The sequence below is a fragment of the Canis aureus genome, unplaced genomic scaffold (genome assembly GCF_053574225.1).
Source record: "Canis aureus isolate CA01 unplaced genomic scaffold, VMU_Caureus_v.1.0 ptg000417l_RagTag, whole genome shotgun sequence".
In the NCBI taxonomy this organism is placed as follows: domain Eukaryota; kingdom Metazoa; phylum Chordata; class Mammalia; order Carnivora; family Canidae; genus Canis; species Canis aureus.
The window spans coordinates 5,295-15,058 of record NW_027554608.1 but is presented as its reverse complement, the minus strand read 5'-3'; the positions used below and the strand labels follow the sequence as shown (position 1 = coordinate 15,058).

Sequence of the window (9,764 nt, the reverse complement as noted above, 5' to 3'; positions counted from 1 at the left end):
TTGAGTTCCTATCTATGTTTTATGTAATTACTAAAGGATTTTCCTAGTAATTACAATGAGGCTTACATATAATATCTTAAACTTATAACACCTCATTTTAAACTGATACAACTTTGATAAAATTGATAACCTTTACACTTTTACTCCCTCTCCTCCTTTTTGGTTATTGCTTTTACATTGTGTAATAACAGATTAACATAGTTATTTTTAGTACATTTTTTAAAACTTCAGCTAGAGTTTTAAGTGAATTAACTATCCCTGTTACCATATTGCAGAATATATGACTGTATGTTTACCATTACCACTGAGATTTTTGCTATCTTTTTATGTTTTTGTGATAATTATTGTTCCTTTACTTAAAGAACTTCCATTAGCATCTTTTGTAAGGTAGATATAGTGATAAGGAACTCCTTTACTGGTTATTTGCTCAGGGAAGTCTTTATCCTTGCTTTGTTTCAAGGGACAGTTTAGCCAATATAGAATAATACTTGGTTGACAGTTATTTTCCTCCAATAGTTTGAGTATGTCATCCCATTCCTTGATTAAAATGTTTTGTTTTGATTTTTGACTAAAATGTTTTTGTGAGAAATGTGTTAATAATCTTTTGGGTGTTCCTTTGTGCGTAACTTTTTCCTGCACTGCTCTTAAAATTCTTTCTTTGTCTTTGACTTTTGGCAGTTTGACTATAATGTGTCTCAGTGTAGCCCTATTCAGGTTCATCCTATTTGAGGTCCTCTGGACCTGGTGAATCTGGATGTTCATTTTTTCCCCTAGATTAGGGGACATTTCAGCCATTACTGGTCTTTCTCCCTTTCTTGTCTCCTTCAGGAAATTCCTATAATGCAAATGTCATTCCTTTTGATTGTGATTCATAATTCCCGTAGGATTTTTCACTCTCTGTCATTCTTTTTTCATTTTGCTCCTCTAGATTATTTTCCATGACTTCTCTTTCAAGTTACTGATTCCCTCTTCTGCATGGTTGAGTCTACTTTTGACATTTTCTGTTGAATTCTTCAGTTTACTTATTTTTCAAATCTAAGAATTATATTTGGATTTGTTTTTGATGGTTGCTCTTTCAAAGTTCTCATTTTTATTATTCATTATTTTCCTAATTTCATTTGCTTTTCTGTGTGTGTCTGTGTTTGTGTGTTTTGTAGTTCACTAACTTCCTAAAGGTGGTTCACTTTGAATTCTTTCTGACAGTTCCTAGATCTCCATTTATTAAGGTTTAGCTTTTGGATCTTTATGAGTTTATTTTGGTGGTGTCCTATTTACCTGATTTTTTTTTTTTTATGATCTTTGATTCCTGATGTTGGAATCTGTGCATTTAAGTAATTGGGCTCCAATTCCATACTTGACAAGTTTGCTTTGGCAGAGACACTTCTTCACCATTCAGCTCAGTTTCAGTTTCTGGGCATTTGCTGGTAATTTCTTTGGGCAAATGGGGTCTGCTATTGTGGTCTTTTCTTGGATGGGGCCATGCTTCATACTTTAAGGTCAGGGATAGGAGATGTTCCAGTGACTGAGAGAGTTGTATAGGACTGCCAGCTTGGTTCCCTCCCTAAGAAAAGCTATAGGATGGGCTTTGCAGTTGCCTGGCTTCTCTACAATTGCTTGGATTCTCTCCTAATCTGGTTAGGCTTCATGGATGGTCTGGACTGGCTACTATATTCAGCAGTAGATAAGACTATGAATTAGTTTCCCTTCCCTAGCATGACAGCAGATAGAACCAGGGTCTGTATAGCTCATTGTTGGTGGACCCGAATCAGTGTAGTGTCTGCACTGAGTTGCTTGGTCAGGTGAGGCCACTGGTTTTGCTCTGCAGACTGGGGAAGCCACAGGCTATGCTCTTTGTTCAAATGCCACTGTAGGTAGGGCTGTTGGATGGGCTACAGAGCTTTCCTTGTGCTTTGGTTAGATTCTCTGGTTGGATAGACTGATGGCATTCAACAATGAGCAGGGTTATGAATTAGATTCCCTGTCTGGGTGCAGTGGGAGAAGCAGTTAAAGCTGCTATTGTTCTTTGTTTGTTGTTTCAACTCAGGCTGATCCATTCCCCAAGTTCCCTGACCAAACAGGGCCGCTGTGCAACTTCAATTCTACCAGCTTCTCAGCTTGACTGCTATTGGGTCACAAAGCTTTCAGGAGTTTTCTCCAGCCCTTCTTGTCAAATTGGACTAGAAGATACTCTCCACAGTCGAGGAAGGGAGCTGTGATTCAGTTCCCTGCCTGGGCTTAGGCAAACTTGGCTCTATGGTCAACAGTATTCATTTGATCAGAATAAATAAGATCTATATTCTGCTAATTCCCTGGTCAGAGTATATATCCATCTTGGTTCTGATAATGAGGAAAGCCTCTGGTTGGTATTATTACTTGGACACTGCAAGTATGGACTTGGTCGGCCAAGGTCGTATGCTAGTTGTTGCAAGCCTCTCTCCTATTCTTTGTCACAGTTAGAATCCCAGTGTTTGAACCTTATAGTTTTCCAGCAATCCCTGTGTAGGCATGAGATCAGAGTAGGGGTTCAAACAAAGCAGCCACAGTGCTGAGTTGGGGGGCTGGCTATTCCCCCCTGTGCTCTCTTTTCCCACTGGAAGAATTGGAGGCTTAGTTGAGACCTCAGGTTGGTGCTGAAATGGCCTGGATTTGGGGGGAGAAGTGCAGCCAGCGTGTGGCCCCTTCTCTTCCTATGCAGTTTGTCTTGGCCTCTGAGGTGTGGGGAGTACCTCACCATCATGTTCTAGGGTTCTTTCAATGTTGTCTTGCTCTTGAATAGTTGTTCATTTGTTTTGGGAGGGGAGTGAAGTCAGGAATATCCTATGTTGCCATCTTGGTGATGTGATTCTTCATGTTCTTTTTTTTAAATAAAAAGATTATCCTTTCCCTTTAGTAATTATTTATTTAATCACATTATACTTAATAAGATAGTTGAAAAGAGGATAGGAGACCATGATTTGGCTATGGACCCATGATCATAGTGAATTGAGTTAGAAAATTAGCAAATGAGGGGATCCCTGGGTGGCGCAGCGGTTTGGCGCCTGCCTTTGGCCCAGGGCGTGATCCTGGAGACCTGGGATCGAATCCCACATCGGGCTCCCGGTGCATGGAGCCTGCTTCTCCCTCTGCCTATGTCTCTACCTCTCTCTCTCTCTGTAACTATCATAAATAAATAAAAAAATTTAAAAAAAATAAATTAAAAAAAAAAGAAAATTAGCAAATGAGCTCCAAATTTCTAGAGTATTTATTTTTATTTCTTTGTCTGATTTTTTGGCAGAGTTAATGTTATACTGTGGATCTGTTTTATTTATAGAAATTGTTTTTTTTACCCCATTTTTATGAATCTATGTGTTAAAAATTCTGACACTTGAGTTGAGGAAAAGACAAAGAGTTCAGGAGAATAAGAGTAGGGGTCTTTGTTTTGCAGCAAAGGGAGAGAAGCCCATGGATTTTAGGCTGAGAGTCTGGTGGTGGACTGACTGACATATCAGTTTCTCCACAGAGAACCTTAATTGCTTGACAAAACAGGCGTTTCCTATGAGGAGAAAAACACAATACCACCCTGAGGATTTCTATTCATAAACATAAATCCTCCTTAAAAGGAATACTGGCAATCTAGAATTTCAGATATTTAATATTTTTAATGAAATTTATCCTAATTTTCTCATTTTTGTAAGCATCTGTAACCCAACTCGATTTCTCTTTCTTTTAGATGAGACTATTACTTACCTCCAAAGAGTTATTAAATTTGCCATGGATTTAGGTTTTGGGTGCTTCTAAAATATCTCCAAACTTTTTAGGAAAGAGAATACCAAACATATGTTTTAACACAATTTTGGCACGAAAAAAGAATTTTTTTCAAAAATTGGGGATTTCAAAAAAAAAAAATTGGGGATTTCAAAACTAGAGGTTATAGCAATTTGCAGATTATTGAGAATCTTGATTATTTAATTGAATGTTTCCTTATTTAGAATACTAAACTACAACTACTTTAATTCAACCTAAGTGTATTTTATGAAGCCTATCTTCCTGCCACCTTGCCCCCCACCCATTTTTTTCCCTTAAGGGTCACTATGTTAAAAAAACAGTCAAAGCAACAAAATAGAAATGTTCTAGTTTGTCTGTGCTTAAAGTGCATTTTGAAATTTGCTTTTAATCCTCTCATGGTCATGAAGATACTCTTCAGAAGTTTCTATTTTTGTGAAAACATATTAGCTTTCTCAGACTAAAATACACTGAGCTTGATTTAGTCCCAGAAAATAACCCATATACTGGAAAATGAAGATTTCATACATCAAATAGCACCAGTGGTGCATTTTCTCAAGTCTACGTTGTGTAAACAGGACATTTTTACATTATTTTGTTCTATTCTCCATGGTATAATGTAGATGAGAAAGCCAAAGTTTTCATAAACAACTCTGTACACAGTAAAGATATTTTAATATTCCCAAACAATATTTTTGATCACTGTAATTTATTTCTGCCTGCAAACTTTTGAGTCATGTGCTTTTTTCTTTTTTGAGATCTAAACTATTTCTCATTTTCTACTTTATGTGTTCACAGGAAAACCACATAAGTCAATACTTAGCATTTGGATTCAGTAAAGGCTAAGCAAAGACAGGTGGAGCAATATAGGAAAAAGGAGTGATTTATTATTTTTATGATGTTCATTTTCTTTTTTTTAATTTTTTTTATTTATTTATGATAGAGAGAGAGAGGCAGAGACACAGGCAGATGGAGAAGCAGGCTCCATGCACCAGGAGCCCGACGTGGGATTCGATCCCGGGTCTCCAGGACCGCGCCCTGGGCCAAAGGCAGGCGCCAAACCGCTGCGCCACCCAGGAATCCCTGATGTTCATTTTCAAACTTAAAATACTAATTGTAGCTTTTCCTCAAACTACTATATCTGCTAAATATAGGCATGTTGGTTGGCATTTCTGTAGCTGAGATCTAAAAGAGAGTCTTGAATGAGTTTGTGTGTTGGTGCTTCGGAAGCCAGTTCCAGTAGTAACTGTATTCATGTTTTCATTAATTCATTACCCTCTGGTAGTAATTGTTCTATTCTGCATTGAGATTTAGGAATTTCTTTCATCCCATGTATGCTTTGGGAGAAAGCTTGAATTGCCCATCCCTTATGTTTTTTTTGCTGTGAATATATTGAGCATGTGGATGTGTGTGTGTGTGTGTGTGTGTGTGTGTGTGTGCACATCTTGGTCTTCTATTTAGGGCTGTGCTTTTTCTGCATATATTGTGAAAAAAATGTTTCAAGAAAGTGTTTTTTTTTTGTGTGTGAGATTTGGCATTTTTAAACTTCATTATAGATTTAAAGTCTTCCTAAAATAGAAGATGGGGAATGAAGCGACTATTTTCCAGTTTATGCTCTTTTCTATAAACCTAACTGCAGAATAAACCTAAATTTGTTAATTATCGAGCATCTTATTTTTTATTAAGTGCATATTCATAAATAAGTCCTTGTAGAAAGAAGGGTATCTAGTTGTTTTCTTCTTAGTAAACTGGATTTTTATTGTCATCTTCATATTGTCCTCAAGTTATAATTTAGACACTGTTTGGCAGTGAACAAACACAGTCCCTCGACAGAAGTGATTGTAAAAGACTGGAATGAGAAGTTGTTGAGGTAAAAGTTTCATCGTTACTGTGACATAAAACCAAGAAATGGAGAAAAAGTCCATTCCTTCCCATTTATGGAGTCACTGATCACTGACTGGGGGAAAATATATATTTTTTGTAGACAAGTAAAATCTGGTAAATAACCCATGGTATTTTGAAGAATCTTTGCTGTAGATAATTATGTTGCTGGATTAGAGAAATTCAGGTGAGTAGAAATAAATAATAAAACATAAAGTATATACTATGGAGTCAAGACAAAAAATAAAAGATTTTTCTTATTTGAAAATTCTATTGAGAATAAGATCCATATTTAATAAGAAAGTATTTTTCTATGATTATTCAAGATTAAATTTCAATAAGTTACATTATCAAGGATGTCTATGGAGAGAGTAGTTTTTTTTCCTGTGCCTTTTCTTTGAGCTCCTTTGGATTTTATTTTTCTGCAAGATCATTGTTCTTCACTCTAAAAGTTATAAATTAGAACTATAAGGGGCATTTTTTGTTTTTGTTTTTGCTTGTATGTCAGAACTTCTCAAGTCTTTTTCTTTTCTCCCGTAAGTATCGCTCTGGTCCATTTTGTTTCTATTTTCATACTAGCAGTGTGTATGAAAAGTATAAGAAGAGACAATGATCCTCCCCTAGTCAACACCAAGTTTCCTTAGCAGCCCATGTCTCCTTGCCTTGCAGAACTTTACCATGTAGATAGTGAAATTTACATTAGATTTTCGTAGAAAATTGCTGAACCTTACAAAAAAGTCTCCTTTAGTTTAGTTTTGTTTTTTTATCTTTTTTTTTTCAGTTGAGGTAAAAGTTTCAGTGTATGGAAAGCTGCCCGTGGCACACGCGCCCCCGTGTTCCCTCCCAGGAGCTCCCGAGGCCCCTCCCTCGGTGCCCACCCGCCTCTCCCCACCCCTGCAGAAGCCCGGACTGGAGCCCGCAGCACCTCCACAGTCCCCCCACCCTGCAGCAAGAGGTGACCCCAGCCGCGGGGCTGAGCTGGGGGGACAGAGACATCGCCTGTTTGCAAAGCTGACAGCCTTCGGTGCAGTACCATCTCAGAGAAACTTCCTTTCAAACAATGCTTTCTGGAGCTACAGACCAGCTTGGGCATAAGAAAGGGGCTTTGCAAGAAACTTCAGATCACATCTGACATGGTTTTCTACGGTCATCAGGTCAGCGTTTGAAGTTGCCGTCTCCAAGCAACTCAACTCAGTAAGGAAGGGAAGGCTTTATGCGGGTTCACACCTTCTCATAAAGCCTCACATACACACGAGAAAGATCTTAGACCTATTAAAGCCAAAACTGGAAGATTCCATAACACTGAGTTTATTTATCTTTTTTAATTTTTATTTATTTATGATAGTCACAGAGAGAGAGAGAGAGAGAGGCAGAGACACAGGCAGAGGGAGAAGCAGGCTCCATGCACCGGGAGCCCGACGTGGGACTCGATCCCGGGGCTCCAGGATCGCGCCCTGGGCCAGAGGCAGGCGCCAAACCGCTGCGCCACCCGGGATCCCTGGATTCCGTAACACTGAGTTTTAAAGAAAACCTGCAGGCGCGGAACCAGAGCAGCAGATCAACCAGAGCAAGGGACACTGCAGAGTTCCGGCGGGTGCGACTTCGCTGGTTTTGTCCTGATGTGCGAGTCCAGCGCTCAGTCTGAGTCGCTGCAGTGGAGCTGGATCCGCCGAACTGCTGCTCCCGGACCGAGGAGCTGCTGCTGCTGAGCCGGGCGGCCCTCCCGAGGGCGCAGAGCCCGCTTTCTCCTCCTTGGCAGGCTTCTCGTTGTTGTTCAGCTGCCCACGGACGTCCTGCCGCGCGTCTCCGACTCCTTCCTTTCCGGAGCTAACTCCTCCTTGGACTTGGCCGCCTGCTTCTTCCCGCTCGTGGAGAAAGGCTCCCTTGGCTTTTCCTGTCAACAACACTTGACGCATCTCTCTAGCTCCCGCACAGTGGTGGGTTTCAGAGGCTCAAAGTCAATCTCTCTCTGCTCAGGCCTGGGTCCCTGAGCGAGGGCTCCGGGACTGGATGAAGTGGACCCCGCAGCCCCGTGTCCCCGGGCAGCCGGGTGGTCTAGGCTGAGCTGGCGCCCTCGGCCTAGCTCACGGGCAGGCCTTGCTCCTCCTCTCCGGGTCGTCGAGGCCGATGCCTGCTTGCCGCCCTGCTTCGGCTGCCTGCTGGCCTGGCCGCGCTGCCGGCCTTCTCAGCGGGAGCCCTCTTCGGTTGGGCCTGCTTGGCGGCGGGGCCCCCTTGGCCTTCTCGTCCTCAGACTTGGCCTTGTGCCTCTCCGTGTCCTCGTCTTCGTCCGCGTCCTCCTCCTTCTCCTCCTTTCCCTTCGGCTCCTTCTTCCTCTCTGGCTTGTTCCCGGGCCCGCGACAGGGCGGCGAGCTGCTCCTGCACAGCCTTCAGCTGCTCCTGCAGCTCCGCCAGCCGGGCCCGCTCCTGCTCCTCCTCCTCCTCCTCCTCCTCCTCCTCCTCCTCCTCCTCCTCCTCTTCCTCCTCCTCTTCCTCCTCCTCCTCCTCCTCCTCCTCCTCTTCCTCCTCCTCTTCCTCCTCCTCCTCCTCCTCCTCCTCCTCCTCCTCCTCCTCCTCCTCCTCCTCCTCCGAGCTCTCCTCGCTGCTGCGGCTGCTCTCGGCGCCCCTGCTCAGCACGGGGGCTGCGGGCGCAGGCAGGGCCGGCGCCTCCCCCGGCTCAGCCGGCATCTTAGCAAACCGCACCTCAAACACGGCCGCAGCTTCCTGGCCACGGCCACCACCTTGTGGCCTGGGGGTTGTACTGGTAACAGCTGGAGAACATGAACCGGATGTCAGCAGCGAAGCCCTGCGCGTCTGGGCACTCGCGACTGTCCGTCTTCTTGACAGTGCTGAGGTCCATCGGGTGCTCGGTGACGTCGTGGTAGTCGTGCAGCTCCAGGGCCTCGGCGTCCACCGGCTGGAGAAGGGCCAGGCGCAGGCCGCACGCTTCTTGCACGGCCTTTCCTCGAGGACGCTGTCACAGTGCCGCGAGTGCTCGGCAGCTCGCCCTTCCGGCCCGCATGCTGAGGCACCTCGCCGTCCTCTAGACCCTTCCAGGGCGGTGCGATGGGGCGGCCCCCACTCTCTCGCCGAGCCCCCACCTCGGCCTGCTTGGGGTCTGACGATGGCGGCGGCGATTCGCTCCGGCTCGCGGATGGAGTGGGCGTCGTGGTGGCTGCTTTCCGCTTTGCACCCTTTTCCTTGACGACAGGCGCTGTGGGAGGGACCACAGGGATGGATGATGGGCGTCGAGGGAGGGGGTGGGGCGGCGGCGGGGGCGCAGGGACCGACGTGATGTTTGCGGTAATGGTTGGCAGAGGGGGGGCAGCAATGACAGGCGTCTGGAGACAGTGGGGGGACGCTCTGGAAGGGGGTTGCTGGGGAGACAGAGGACACGGCCACCACTTGCTGCCCACCTGCACTCCGGGTTCCTGCGCCGCGTTCCGGCCTTTGCCCTTCGGAGCAGGGGGTAATAATTCAACTTCGTCCTGGGGCACCTGGGCCACTCTCTGCAGAAAAATTTTCTCTAAGGCTTGGGCCGTTAGCACTGTGTCATCTGTGGGCTTGTTGTAAATGTAACAATTTGTAAACATGGTGTGGAAGTCCTGCACGCATTCGCTGGCGCTCCAGTAATAATTATTTTCTAGTCTCTTCTGAATAGTCCCCATATCCATTGGGTGTTTATGATTTTATGGTAATCGGGCAAGTTTAGCTTGATTGCATCCACGGGCTGGTAGAAGGGCCAGGCGAGCTGGTGATTCCAGGGCGTCTTTACCACCACGTTCTGCGGTACTGCAGCTGCTTGGTCTTGCGGCCAGGCTTGGCGGGGTTGGAGACCTCCCGCGGGTTCCCCGGGATCCCCGCGGGCGCGACCGTCCTGGTGGTGGACATCCTCCGCGGCTCGCTCACTGGCCGTCACAGCAGCGGCTCAGGGAGGCCCTCGCTTCCACTGCGCTCCTTTTGGAGGCCTGACATCCCCTTTGTAGGCCCAGCCAGGCAGCACTTGGCCTCGGCGGCTCCGACGGCCGTCCCTCCGCTCCCTATATAGATTCTGGATAACAGTTCTTTATTAGATGGTTCTTTTGTAAATATTTTCTCCAACTCTGTGCTTTGTCTTCTTATTC

At 45.0% G+C, this 9,764-nt stretch overlaps 1 pseudogene; it reads right to left on the bottom strand.

The window, feature by feature from the left end:
- Window positions 1-6,488: 6,488 nt before the first annotated feature.
- On the bottom strand, window positions 6,489-9,531 carry LOC144310110 (bromodomain-containing protein 3-like; annotated as a pseudogene).
- Between the last annotated feature and the right edge of the window lie 233 nt (window positions 9,532-9,764).